This window comes from Aegilops tauschii, chromosome 7 (assembly GCF_002575655.3).
Source record: "Aegilops tauschii subsp. strangulata cultivar AL8/78 chromosome 7, Aet v6.0, whole genome shotgun sequence".
Taxonomy (NCBI): domain Eukaryota; kingdom Viridiplantae; phylum Streptophyta; class Magnoliopsida; order Poales; family Poaceae; genus Aegilops; species Aegilops tauschii.
Window position 1 is genome coordinate 18113395 of NC_053041.3, and position 12499 is coordinate 18125893.

Consider the following 12499-nt stretch of genomic DNA (forward strand, 5'->3'; position numbering starts at 1 on the left):
CTCATATACTTATTGCAAAAATATATTAGTTATCAAAACGAAGTACTATGTGCATGCTCCTAGGGGGATATATTGGTAGGAAAAGACCATCGCTCATTCCCGACCGCCACCCATAAGGAATACAATCAATAAATAAATCATGCTCCAACTTCATCACATAACGGTTCACCATACGTGCATGCTACAGTAATCATAAACTTTAACAGAAGTATTTCTCAAATTCACAATTACTCACTAGCATGACTCTAATATCAGAGTTAATTGTACAGAAGTATCATAATTGGGGCATTACATGTAGATTGATACCATTTTTTATAATTTTTATGTGTCAGTACCAAGTTTGGGGCTAGCCGTTACAAAAAGGTCTAAATCGCGTATAAACACGTATTGACAGTGTATCTGACCGAAAGGTCCCGCCTGTCAGGTGCCTATGTGGCAGGTTTTTTGCAGAAAACCCCCTAGCTTTATATGTAGTCACATAAATACCCACTATTTCGCAGGAAAAAGTCTTCTTAGAGGGGGTTTTTTTCGTTCGCAAGTTTTCCACAGACTAGTTTGAAAGTTTCCGGCAAATTGAACAAACAAATAACAGAAACGAAAAATAACGATCCGCCAGGCTTCAAACCCGCGACCTGTCGTCGAAGCGCTGCGCCCGCTAGCCACAACGCCACAACGTCGCTGTTGATGAGACCCGGGAGAAATATTTATTATACAAGAGACGCGCAAGCCACTATCGCGTACGGGCCGGCCCACTAGTGTCCCTCAACCAGTTTTCTTTCTGTTTTTTTCCCTTTAACGGGTTTTCCGGTTTTTCCTGTTTCTTTCTTTTTTCTTTTTCCCTTGTTTTGTTTTTCTGTTTTTGTTTCTGTTTATTTTATTTTATCATTTTTCGTTTTTATTTTTGTACTTTGTTTTCAAGAAAATGTTTTGAAATCCCAAATTTTGATCATGATTTCGAAACTGTTCATGGTTTTCAAATTTTGTTCACATTCTGAAAAATGTGCTCATAATTCAAAAAAAAAATCAGTATAGATCACAAAAATGTTCAATGTGTATATAAATATAGTTCCGTGTATATCAAAAAATGTTCAAGGTGTAGCAAAAAGTGGTTCAACATACGTTAAAAAATGTTCGATATATGTAAAAATGGTTGAGCGTATATCACAAAAAATCTTCAATGTGTATTTAATTATTGTTCAGTATATTTCACAAATTTTTTAATGTGCAATTAAAATTTGTTCATCGTACATTACAAAAATGTTCAAATTATATTAAAATATGTACAACGGTCTAAATTTCGACTTCTTTTGTCTAGCGTTGCATTTAGTTCTTAAATCCTCGCGCGGCCAAAAATAGCATTTACACTCATCAGATCGAGTGGCAAAGAACTGTTCCTTTCGATCATCTGGTCTCGAGTTCGATTCCTCGATCCATCGTATTTTTTGTGGAATTTTAGAACCGACTCTGTACGACGCAACGAGTGGGCTGACTCATTAAGAAAGTGCCCCGCGCGAAAGCTCGTCTGTTTAACGGCTCGCTAAGCCCAACTGCCGGCCAAACGTTTCGAATCTCTTATAAAAGAGGTATCGCCTGCATGCCTTCGCGGGGGACGCCCTGGCGTCTTGGCTAGCGCGCGCAGCTGCAGAACCGCAGATCGCGGGTTTGAATCCTGTTGGCGCATTATTTTTCGTTTATACTTTATTTGTTCAATACGCCGGGAACTTTCAAACTAGTCCGTGAAAAATTTGCGAACGAAAAAAACCCTCTCATTAGCCTTTTTTACCGCGAAATAATGGGCATTTATGGGATTACATATAAAGCTAGGGGGTTTTCTGCAAAAAACCTGCAACATGGGCACCCGACAGGCGGGCCCCGTCAGTCAGGTACACTGTCAGTATGTATTTATACGCGATTTAGATCTTATTGTAATGGCTAGCCCCAAACTTGATACTGACGTGTAAAAATTACGAAAAGTGGTATCAATTTGCATTTAATGCCCCAATTGTGGTACTTCTGTGCAATTAACTCCTAATATCACCATCTTCATATCTCAAAACAATAATAAGGAATCAAACTTCTGATAATATTCAACGCATTTTATATGAAATTTTTTATTATATCCTTCTTGGATGCCTATCATATTAGGACTAAATTTATAACCAAAGAAAATTATCATGTTGTTTAAGGACTCTCAAAATAATATAAGTGAAGCATGAGAGTTCATCAATTTCTATAAAATAAAAGCACCACCGTGCTCTAAAAAGATATAAGTGAAGCACTAGAGCAATATTGCCTAGCTCAAAAGATATAAGTGAAGCACATAGAGTATTCTAATAAATCACGATTCATGCGTGTCTCTCTCAAAAGGTGTGTACGATGATTGTGTCAAACTAAAAAGCAAAGACTCAAATCATACAAGACGCTACAAACAAAACACATATCATGTGGTGAATAAAAATATAGCCTCAAGTAAAGTTACTGATAGACGTTAGTATAAGAAAATAAATCACCACTTTTGATACTATTGTGAACTCATTCTTTATTTATATTTGTGTAATATATAATGTATTCCAATTTTTCCATGGTTCATACCCCCCGATACTAGCCATAGATTCATCAAAATAAGCAAACAACACTTAGAAAACAGAATCTGTCAAAAACAGAACAGTCTGTAGCAATCTGGATATTTTGAATACTTTTGTGACTCCAAAAATTATGAAAAATTAGACAACCTAAGCAATTTGGATATTAATCTTGTGTAAAATATTCAAGCATTTATCGCGTTCCGGCAGCTCAGATCAATTCTGTCGCTGGGCGCAAAAGTTTCTGTTTTTCAGCAAGATCAAATCAACTATCACCGTAAGTTATCCCAAAGGACTTACTTGGCACAAACACTAACTAAAACATAAAAACCACCTCTAACCAGAGGCTAGATAAAATATTTATCGCAAAACAGGACCTAAAAAGCAAAACCAAAAATAAAATTGGGTTGCCTTCCAACAATCGCTATTGTTTAATACCCATAGGTTTCTAGGTATTGTCATCTTTGGGTTGCAATCCATAAGTGGTGCTCGTAATAAATTTTCTTTCTTGGAAAGTGTTCCATGCCCTTCTTTAAAGGAAATTGAAATCTAATGTTTTCTTCTTTCATGTCAATAATTGTACCAATCGTTCTAAGGAATGGTCTACCAAGAATAATAAGACGTGTAGGATTGCAATCTATACCAAGAACAATGAAATCTACGGGCACATAATTGCTATTTGAAAGAATAAGAACATCATTAATCCTTCCCATAGGTTTTTTAATAGTGGAATCCGCAAGATGCAAATTTAAAGAACAATCATCAAATTCACGGAAACCTAACACATCAAATAAAGCTTTTGGAATCGTGGAAATACTAGCACCCAAATCACACAAAGCATGGCACTCATAATATTTAATCTTAATTTTAATAGTAGGTTCCCACTCATTATAAAGTTTTCTAGGGATAGAAACTTCCAATTCAAGCTTTTCTTCAAAAGATTGCATCATAGCATCAACGATATGTTTAGTAAAAGCTTTGTTTTGATTATAAGCATGAGGAGAATTCAACATGGATTGCAACAAGGAAATACAATCTATTAAAGAACAATTATCATAATTAAATTCCTTGAAATCCAAAAGAGTGGGTTCATTGCTACTTAAAGTTTTGACCTCTCCAATCCCACTTTTATCAATTTTTGCATCAAGATCTAAAAACTCCGAATCATGGGGACACCTTTTAACTAAAGTTGACTCATATCCAGTTCCATCATTATCATGGTTTATATTGGAAAACAAAGATTCAATAGGAGTCACATCAATCGCTTTAAGATCTTCATCTTTATTTTCACGAAAACTAGAAGAACACGCTTTTACAGCCCAATCTTTTTAGCACACATCTTAGCGGTTCTTTCTTTGCACTCATCAATAGAAATTCTCATAGCTTTGAGACACTCATTGATATCATGCTTGAAGTTAATATTTCAAGCAAATGCCCGGATTGAGAGATATGAAGTCTCCAATAAGTTCGCCCCTTCTCTTCTCCACTAAGGCCCAATAGGCCCATTACACTCCTCGGGGGGTTCCGGTAACCCCCCGGTACTCCGGTATATGTCCGAAACCTCCCGAAACACTTCCGGTGTCCGAACATAGTCGTCCAATATATTGATCTTTACGTCTTGACCATTTCGAGACTCCTCGCCATGTCCGTGATCATATCCGGGACTCCAAACTACCTTCGGTACATCAAAACACAAAAACTCATAATACCGATCGTCACAGAACTTTAAGCGTGCGGACCCTACGGGTTCGAGAACTATGTAGACATGACCGAGACATGTCTCCTACATATTCTACGAAGATCTTTATCGGTCAAACTGCATAACAACATACGTTGTTCCCTTTGTCATCGGTATGTTACTTGCCCGAGATTCGATATTGGTATCTCAATACCTAGCTCAATATCGTTACCGGCAAGTCTCTTTACTCGTTCCGTAATGCATCATCCCGCAACTAACTCATTAGTCACATTGCTTGCAAGGCTTATAGTGATGTGCATTACCGAGAGGGCCCAGAGATACCTCTCCGACAATCGGAGTGACAAATCCTAATCTCGATCTATGCCAACTCTACGAACACCATCGGAGGTAGAGCACCTTTATAATCACCCAGTTATGTTGTGACGTTTGGTAGCACACAAAGTGTTCCTCCGGTATTTGGGAGTTGCATAATCTCATAGTCATAGGAATATGTAGAAGTCATGGAGAAAGCAATAGCAGTAAACTAAACGATCAAGTGCTAAGCTAACGAAATGGGTCAAGTCAATCACATCATTCTCCTAATGATGTGACCTCGTTAATCAAATGAAAACTCATGTCCATGGCTAGGAAACTGAACCATCTTTGATCAACGAGCTAGTCAAGTAGGGGCATACTGGTGACACTATGTTTGTCTATGTATTCACACATGTATTATGTTTCCGGTTAATACAATTCTAGCATGAATAATAAACATTTATCATGATATGAGGAAATAAATAATAACTTTATTATTGCCTCTAGGGCATATTTGCTTCAGTCTCCCACTTGCACTAGAGTCAATAATCTAGATTACACATTAATAATTCTAACACCCATGGAGTCTTGGTGTTGATCATGTTTTGCTCGTGGAAGAGGCTTAGTCAACGGGTCTGCAATATTCAGATCCGTATGTATCTTGCAAATCTCCATGTCTCCCACCTGGACTTGATCCCGGATGGAATTGAAGCGTCTCTTGATGTGCTTGGTCCTCTTGTGAAATATGGATTCCTTTGCCAAGGCAATTGTACCAGTATTGTCACAAAAGATTTTCATTGGACCCGATGCACTAGGTATGACATCTAGATCGGATATGAACTCCTTCATCCAGACTCCTTCATTTGCTGCTTCCGAAGCAGCTATGTACTCCGCTTCACACGTAGATTCCGCCACGATGCTTTGTTTAGAACTGCACCAACTGACAGCTCCACCGTTCAATAAAACCACGTATCCGGTTTGTGATTTAGAATCGTCCGGATCAGTGTCAAAGCTTGCATCGACGTAACCATTTACAACGAGCTCTTTGTCACCTCCATAAACGAGAAACATATCCTTAGTCGTTTTCAGGTATTTCAGGATGTTCTTGACCGCTGTCCCGTGATCCACTCCTGGATTACTTTAGTACCTCCCTGCTAAACTAATAGCAAGGCACACATCAGGTCTGGTACACAGCATTGCATACATGATAGAACCTATGGCTGAAGCATAGGGAACACTTTTCATTTTCTCTCTATCTTCTGCAGTGGTCGGGCATTGAGCCTGACTCAACTTCACACCTTGTAACACAGGCAAGAACCCTTTCTTTGCTTGATCCATTTTGAACTTTTTCAAAACTTTATCAAGGTATGTGCTTTGTGAAAGTCCAATTTAGTGTCTTGATCTATCTCTATAGATCTTGATGCCTAATATATAAGCAGCTTCACGGAGGTCTTTCATTGAAAAACTCTTATTCAAGTTTCCTTTTATGCTATCTAGAAATTCTATATCATTTCCAATCAATAATATGTCATCTACATATAATATTAGAAACGCTACAGAGCTCCCACTCACTTTCTTGTAAATACAGGCTTCTCCAAAAGTCTGTATAAAACCATATGCTTTGATCACACTATCAAAACGTTTATTCCAACTCCGAGAGGCTTGCACCAGTCCATAAATGGATCACTGGAGCTTGCACACTTTGTTAGCACCCTTTGGATCGACAAAACCTTCTGGTTGCATCATATACAACTCTTCTTCCAGAAATCCATTCAGGAATGCAGTTTTGACATCCATTTGCCAAATTTCATAATCATAAAGTGCGGCAATTGCTAACATGATTGGGACAGACTTAAGCATCGCTACGGGTGAGAAAGTCTCATCGTAGTCAACCCCTTGAACTTGTCGAAAACCTTTCGCAACAAGTCAAGCTTTGTAGACAATAACATTACCGTCAGCATCAGTCTTCTTCTTGAAGATCCATTTATTTTCTATGGCTTGCCGATCATCGGGCAGGTCAACCAAAGTCCACACTTTTTTCTCATACATGGATCCCATCTCAGATTTCATGGCCTCAAGCCATTTTGCGGAATCTGGGCTCACCATCGCTTCTTCATAGTTCGTAGGTTCGCCATGGTCAAGTAACATGACTTCTAGAACAGGATTACCGTACCACTCTGGTGTGGATCTTACTCTGGTTGACCTACAAGGTTCGGTAGTAACTTGATCTGAAGTTTCATGATCAATATCATTAGCTTCCTCACTAATTGGTGTAGGTGTCACAGGAACCGATTTCTGTGATGAACTACTTTCCAATAAGGTAGCATGTACAGTTACCTCATCAAGTTCTACTTTCCTCCCACTCACTTCTTTCAAGAGAAACTCCTTCTCTAGAAAGGATCCATTCTTAGCAACGAATGTTTTGCCTTCAGATTTGTGATAGAAGGTGTACCCAACAGTTTCCTTTGGGTATCCTATGAAGACACATTTCTCCGATTTGGGTTCGAGCTTATCAGGTTGAAGCTTTTTCACATAAGCATCGCAGCCCCAAACTTTAAGAAACGACAACTTTGGTTTCTTGCCAAACCACAGTTCATAAGGCGTCGGCTCAACAGATTTTGATGGTGCCCTATTTAACGTGAATGCAGCCGTCTCTAAAGCATAACCCCAAAACGATAGCGGTAAATCAGTAAGAGACATCATAGATCGTACCATATCTAGTAAAGTACGAGTACGACGTTCGGACACACCATTACGCTGTGGTGTTCCGGGTGGCGTGAGTTGCGAAACTATTCCGCATTGTTTCAAATGAAGACTGATGACCCACAAGTATAGGGGATCTATCGTAGTCCTTTCGATAAGTAAGAGTGTCGAACCCAACGAGGAGCAGAAGGAAATGATAAGCAGTTTTCAGCAAGGTATTCTCTACAAGTACTGAAATAAGTGGTAACAGATAGTTTTGTGATAGGATAATTTGTAACGAGCAACAAGTAACAAAAGTAAATAAAGTGCAGCAAGGTGGCCCAATCCTTTTTGTAGCAAAGGACAAGCCTGGACAAACTCTTATAATAGGAAAAGCGCTCCCGAGGACACATGGGAATATCGTCAAGCTAGTTTTCATCACGTTCATATGATTCGCGTTCGGTACTTTGATAATTTGATATGTGGGTGGACCAGTGCTTGGGTGCTGTTCTTACTTGAACAAACATCCCACTTATGATTAACCTCTATTGCAAGCATCCGCAACTACAACAAAAGTATTAAGGTAAACTTAACCATAGCATGAAACATATGGACCCAAATCAGCCCCTTACGAAGCAACGCATAAACCAGGGTTTAAGCTTCTGTCACTCTAGCAACCCATCATCTACTTATTACTTCCCAATGCCTTCCTCTAGGCCGAAATAATGGTGAAGTGTTATGTAGTCGACGTTCACATAACACCACTAGAGGCTAGACAACATACATCTCGTCAAAATATCGAACGAATACCAAATTCACATGACTACTAATAGCAAGACTTCTCCCATGTCCTCAGGAACAAACGTAACTACTCACAAAGCATATTCATGTTCATAATCAGAGGGGTATTAATATGCATAAAGGATCTGAACATATGATCTTCCACCAAATAAACCAACTAGCATCAACTACAAGGAGTAATCAACACTACTAGCGACCTACTAGTACCAATCCCGGACTTGGAGACAAGAATTGGATACAAGAGATGAACTAGGGTTTTGAGAGGAGATGGTGCTGGTGAAGATGTTGATGGAGATTGCCCTCTCCCGATGACAGGAGCGTTGGTGATGATGATGGCGATGATTTCCCCCTCCCGGAGGGAAGTGTCCCCGGCAGAACAGCTCTGCCGGAGCCCTAGATTGGTTCCGCCAAGGTTCCGCCTCGTGGCCGCGGAGTTTCGTCCCGAAAGGTTGCTTCTTATTTTTTTCCTGACGAAAGACCTCATATAGCAGAAGATGGGCATCGGAGAGTCACCAGGGGGCCCACGAGGTAGGGGGGCGCGCCCTAGGAGGTGGGGCGCGCACCCCACCCTTGTGGACAGGGTGTGGGCCCCCTGGTCTTCATCTTTGGCAAGGATTTTTCATTATTTTTTATAAGATGTTCCGTGGAGTTTCGTGACTTTTGGAGTTGTGCAGAATAGGTCTCTAATATTTGCTCCTTTTCCAGCCCAGAATTCCAGCTGCCAGCATTCTCCCTCCTTATGTAAACCTTGTAAAATTAGAGAGAATAGGCATAAGTATTGTGACATAACGTGTAACAACAGCCCATAATGCAATAAATATAGATATAAAAGCATGATGCAAAATGGACGTATCAACTCCCCCAAGCTTAGACCTTGCTTGTCCTCAAGCGAAAGCCGATAACGATAAATATGTCCCCATGTTTAGAGGTAGAGGCGCCGATAAAAATAAAATACGGACATGAAGGCATCATGATTATTCTCATAACAGCAACATATATAGACATTGTCATACTATTTCTTTTGTTCAAGTAATAATCCATTCACAATGCAGAGTACAAATCATAAACTTTATTGAGAACCAACAAACTATAATCTTAGTCATTGAAGCAATTGCAATTTATCATAACATCAGAAAGAGTCTATGTCAGAGCTTAATAGCAAGTCCACATACTCAACTATCATTTAGTCCTTCATGATTGCTAACACTCACGCGATACTTGTGTTTACGGAGTTTTAATCGGACACGGAGTAAGATAGGGCTTATAGTTTCGCCTCCCAACCTTTTACCTCAAGGGTAATGTCAACAATAATAACTCATGCCCCTACATCTAATTAGATATATCAATCAAGATCTTTCCAACATACTGTGCTTGCCAAAGGATAAAATGAAAAAGGAAAGGTGAAGATCACCATGACTCTTGCATAAGGTAGGAGATAATAAATAAAAGATGGGCCCTTCGCAGAGGGAAGCAGAGGTTTCCATGCGCTTTTATGGTTGGATGCACAAAATCTTAATGCGAAAGAACGTCACTTTATATTGCCCCTTTTGATATGAACCTTTATTATGCAGTCCGTCGCTTTTATTTCTTCCACAACACAAGATCGTATAAAGCTTATTTCTCCCACACCAATCAATCATACATATTTAGAGAGAAATTTTTATTGCTTTGCACCGATGACAACTTACTTGAAGGATCTTACTCAATCCATAGGTAGATATGGTGGACTCTCATGGCAAAACTGGTTTAAGGGTTTTTGGAAGCACATGTAGTATCTCTACTTGGTGCTGAGAATTTGGTTAGCATGAGGGGGAAAGGCAAGCTCAACATGTTGGAAGATCCATGACAATATACTTTATCTCAGATATAAGAAAACATAACCCATTACGTTGTCTTCCTTGTCCAACATCAACTCTTTAGCATGTCATATTTTAATGAGTGCTCACAATTATAAAAGATGTCAATAATAGTATATCTATATGTGAAACCTCTCTTTCCTTATTACTTCCTATTAATTGCAACGATGACCAAAGCTATGTTTGCCAACTCCCAACAACTTTTAATCATCATACTCTTTCTATGTGAAGTCATTACTCTCAATAAGATCAATATGAACTCTTTGTTTCTTTTCATTCCTTTTATCTTTCTTTTTTCACTCAAGATCATGGCAAAATAATCAAGCCCTTTACTCAACACTAATCTTTATTATATAGCTCACGGACTCGATTACATAGAGGGATCATAAAGCAAAACTCAAAACTAGATCATGCCATAAACTTTATTCTACTAGATCAAGATACTACTTATAGGATCGAACTAAGAAAAACGGTAAAGATAGGAGATGTGGTTGTGATACGATACCGGGGCACCTCCCCCAAGCTTGGCAGTTGCCAAGGGGAGTGCCCATACCCATATGATTATGTCTCCTTCTGTGTTGTTGGTGAAGAAGGTGGTGGTGATGTTGACTTAGTTGATGGCATAGACTTCTCCCTTAATTTGCGCTTGAGGACGGAATTTTGGTCCCTCAACTCATCAATCTCCCACTCCAGGGTTAATATCTTTTTGCATAAGTCCTGCTTATTTTCCTGCAAGAGACGAAAAGGGATAAACTCGATCTTTGGTTTCTTTACCCTATCAGGGAGACTTGACTTTTTGAACTCCACCACTACAGGAAACAACTACTTTGCCGTCTGCCACGGCGGACGGCAAAGGCTCGAACGGCGGACGGCAAAGACCTTTGCCGTCAGCCGCGGACGGCAAAAGGCTCCGGCAAAGAAGGCTACGGTAAACAGCTGCTTTGCCGTCTGCTTCCTGGCGGCAGACGGCAAAGGCTCTTTGCCGTCTGCCGCGGACGGCAAAGAGGGCGGACGGCAATAATTGCGCTGTCAGTCCGTTAAGTGGCTAACGGCAGACCTTTGCCGTCTGCACTGACGGCAAAATTTCTCTGGTCTTTGCCGTCTGCCGTATGATGTCATCTACACGTCACTAGATGGCAGGTTCTTTGCCGTCTGCCGCGGACGGCAAAGTCTTGGTCGTCTGCCACTGTAGGCAAACTGACCAAATGGGTCAGCTCCCAGGAAGCACAGCTGGATGCCACGTGGCCTCTTTGCCGTCCGCGGCAGACGGCAAAGAGCCCGTTGCCGTCGGTGGCAGACGGCAAAGAGCCTGCATATTGGATTTTTTTTTCTGTTTTTTATTAAATCCCACAATTTTCACAGAAAATATATATGACATATAGATATATTTCACAGGCATTCATAAGCAAGTCCATAAGCAAGTTCATGTATTTCACAGGCATTCATAAGCAAGTTCCATCCGTACATATTACATAAGCAAGTTCCATCCATCATTTCATACATAAACAAGTTCCATCCATACATAAACAAGCACTCCATAGCTAAGGTGACTAGAATGAGAAGACAAGAATGAGAAGACAAGAATGAGAAGACAAGAACAAGAAGAGTAGAACAAGCACTCTGTCCAGCACATAATGAAATCTGCAAAATGGCAAAATAAGAAAGTTAGAAATGGATCTTTTTAGCTCACTTATGTGAAATGGATCGTTTTTGAGGTAACTAAGGTGAAATGGATCGTTTTTTAGCTCACTTAGGTCAAATGGATCGTTTTTGAGCTAACTTAGTTGAAATGGATCGTTTTTGAGCTAACTTTGTTGAAATGGATCATTTTTGAGCTAATTTAGTTGAAATGGATCGTTTTTGAGCTAACTTAGGTGAAATGGATCATTTATGAGCTAATTTAGTTCAAATGGATCTTTTTGAGCTAACTTAGGTGAAATGGATCATTTAAGAGCTAATTTAGGTGAAATGGATCGTTTTTAGCTCACTTAGGTCAAATGGATCGTTTATGAGCTAAATTAGTTGAAATGGATCGTTTATGAGATAACCTAGGTAAGATGGGTCATTTTGGAGTTAACCTAGGTGAAATGGGCCATTTTAAAGCTAACGTAGGTAAAATGGATCATTTAGGAGCTAATCTAGGTAAAATGGGTCATTTTTGAGCTAACTTGGATGAACTGCATCATTTATAAGCTAACCTAGGTAAAATGGGTCATTTTGGAGGAAAAGAAGCTAACTCTAGGTCATTATGGTAAGCATATTGGAGGAAATAAAGCTAAGTCTAGGTCTTTATGCATTTGTTAAGCAAAACACTAGAGAAACTTACCGTGATCAGGGAGGTGTAGGAGCGGGGTGGCTAGTGCCGCTACCTGGAGAAGGATCGTGCGATGCGTTTCTGGAGTTAAGCTGCACCAAAGATCATTTCCAATGTCTCATTAGCATTACGACACTCAAATGTTAAGACTAGCAAGTAATGTCCATTCAAATTAAACTCACCGTGCTCCCAGGAGCAATCACTGGCATTGGCGGAGCGGGCTGACCGGACTTCTCGCACACAGACTGCACATTTGGTTTTCAGAACAGAG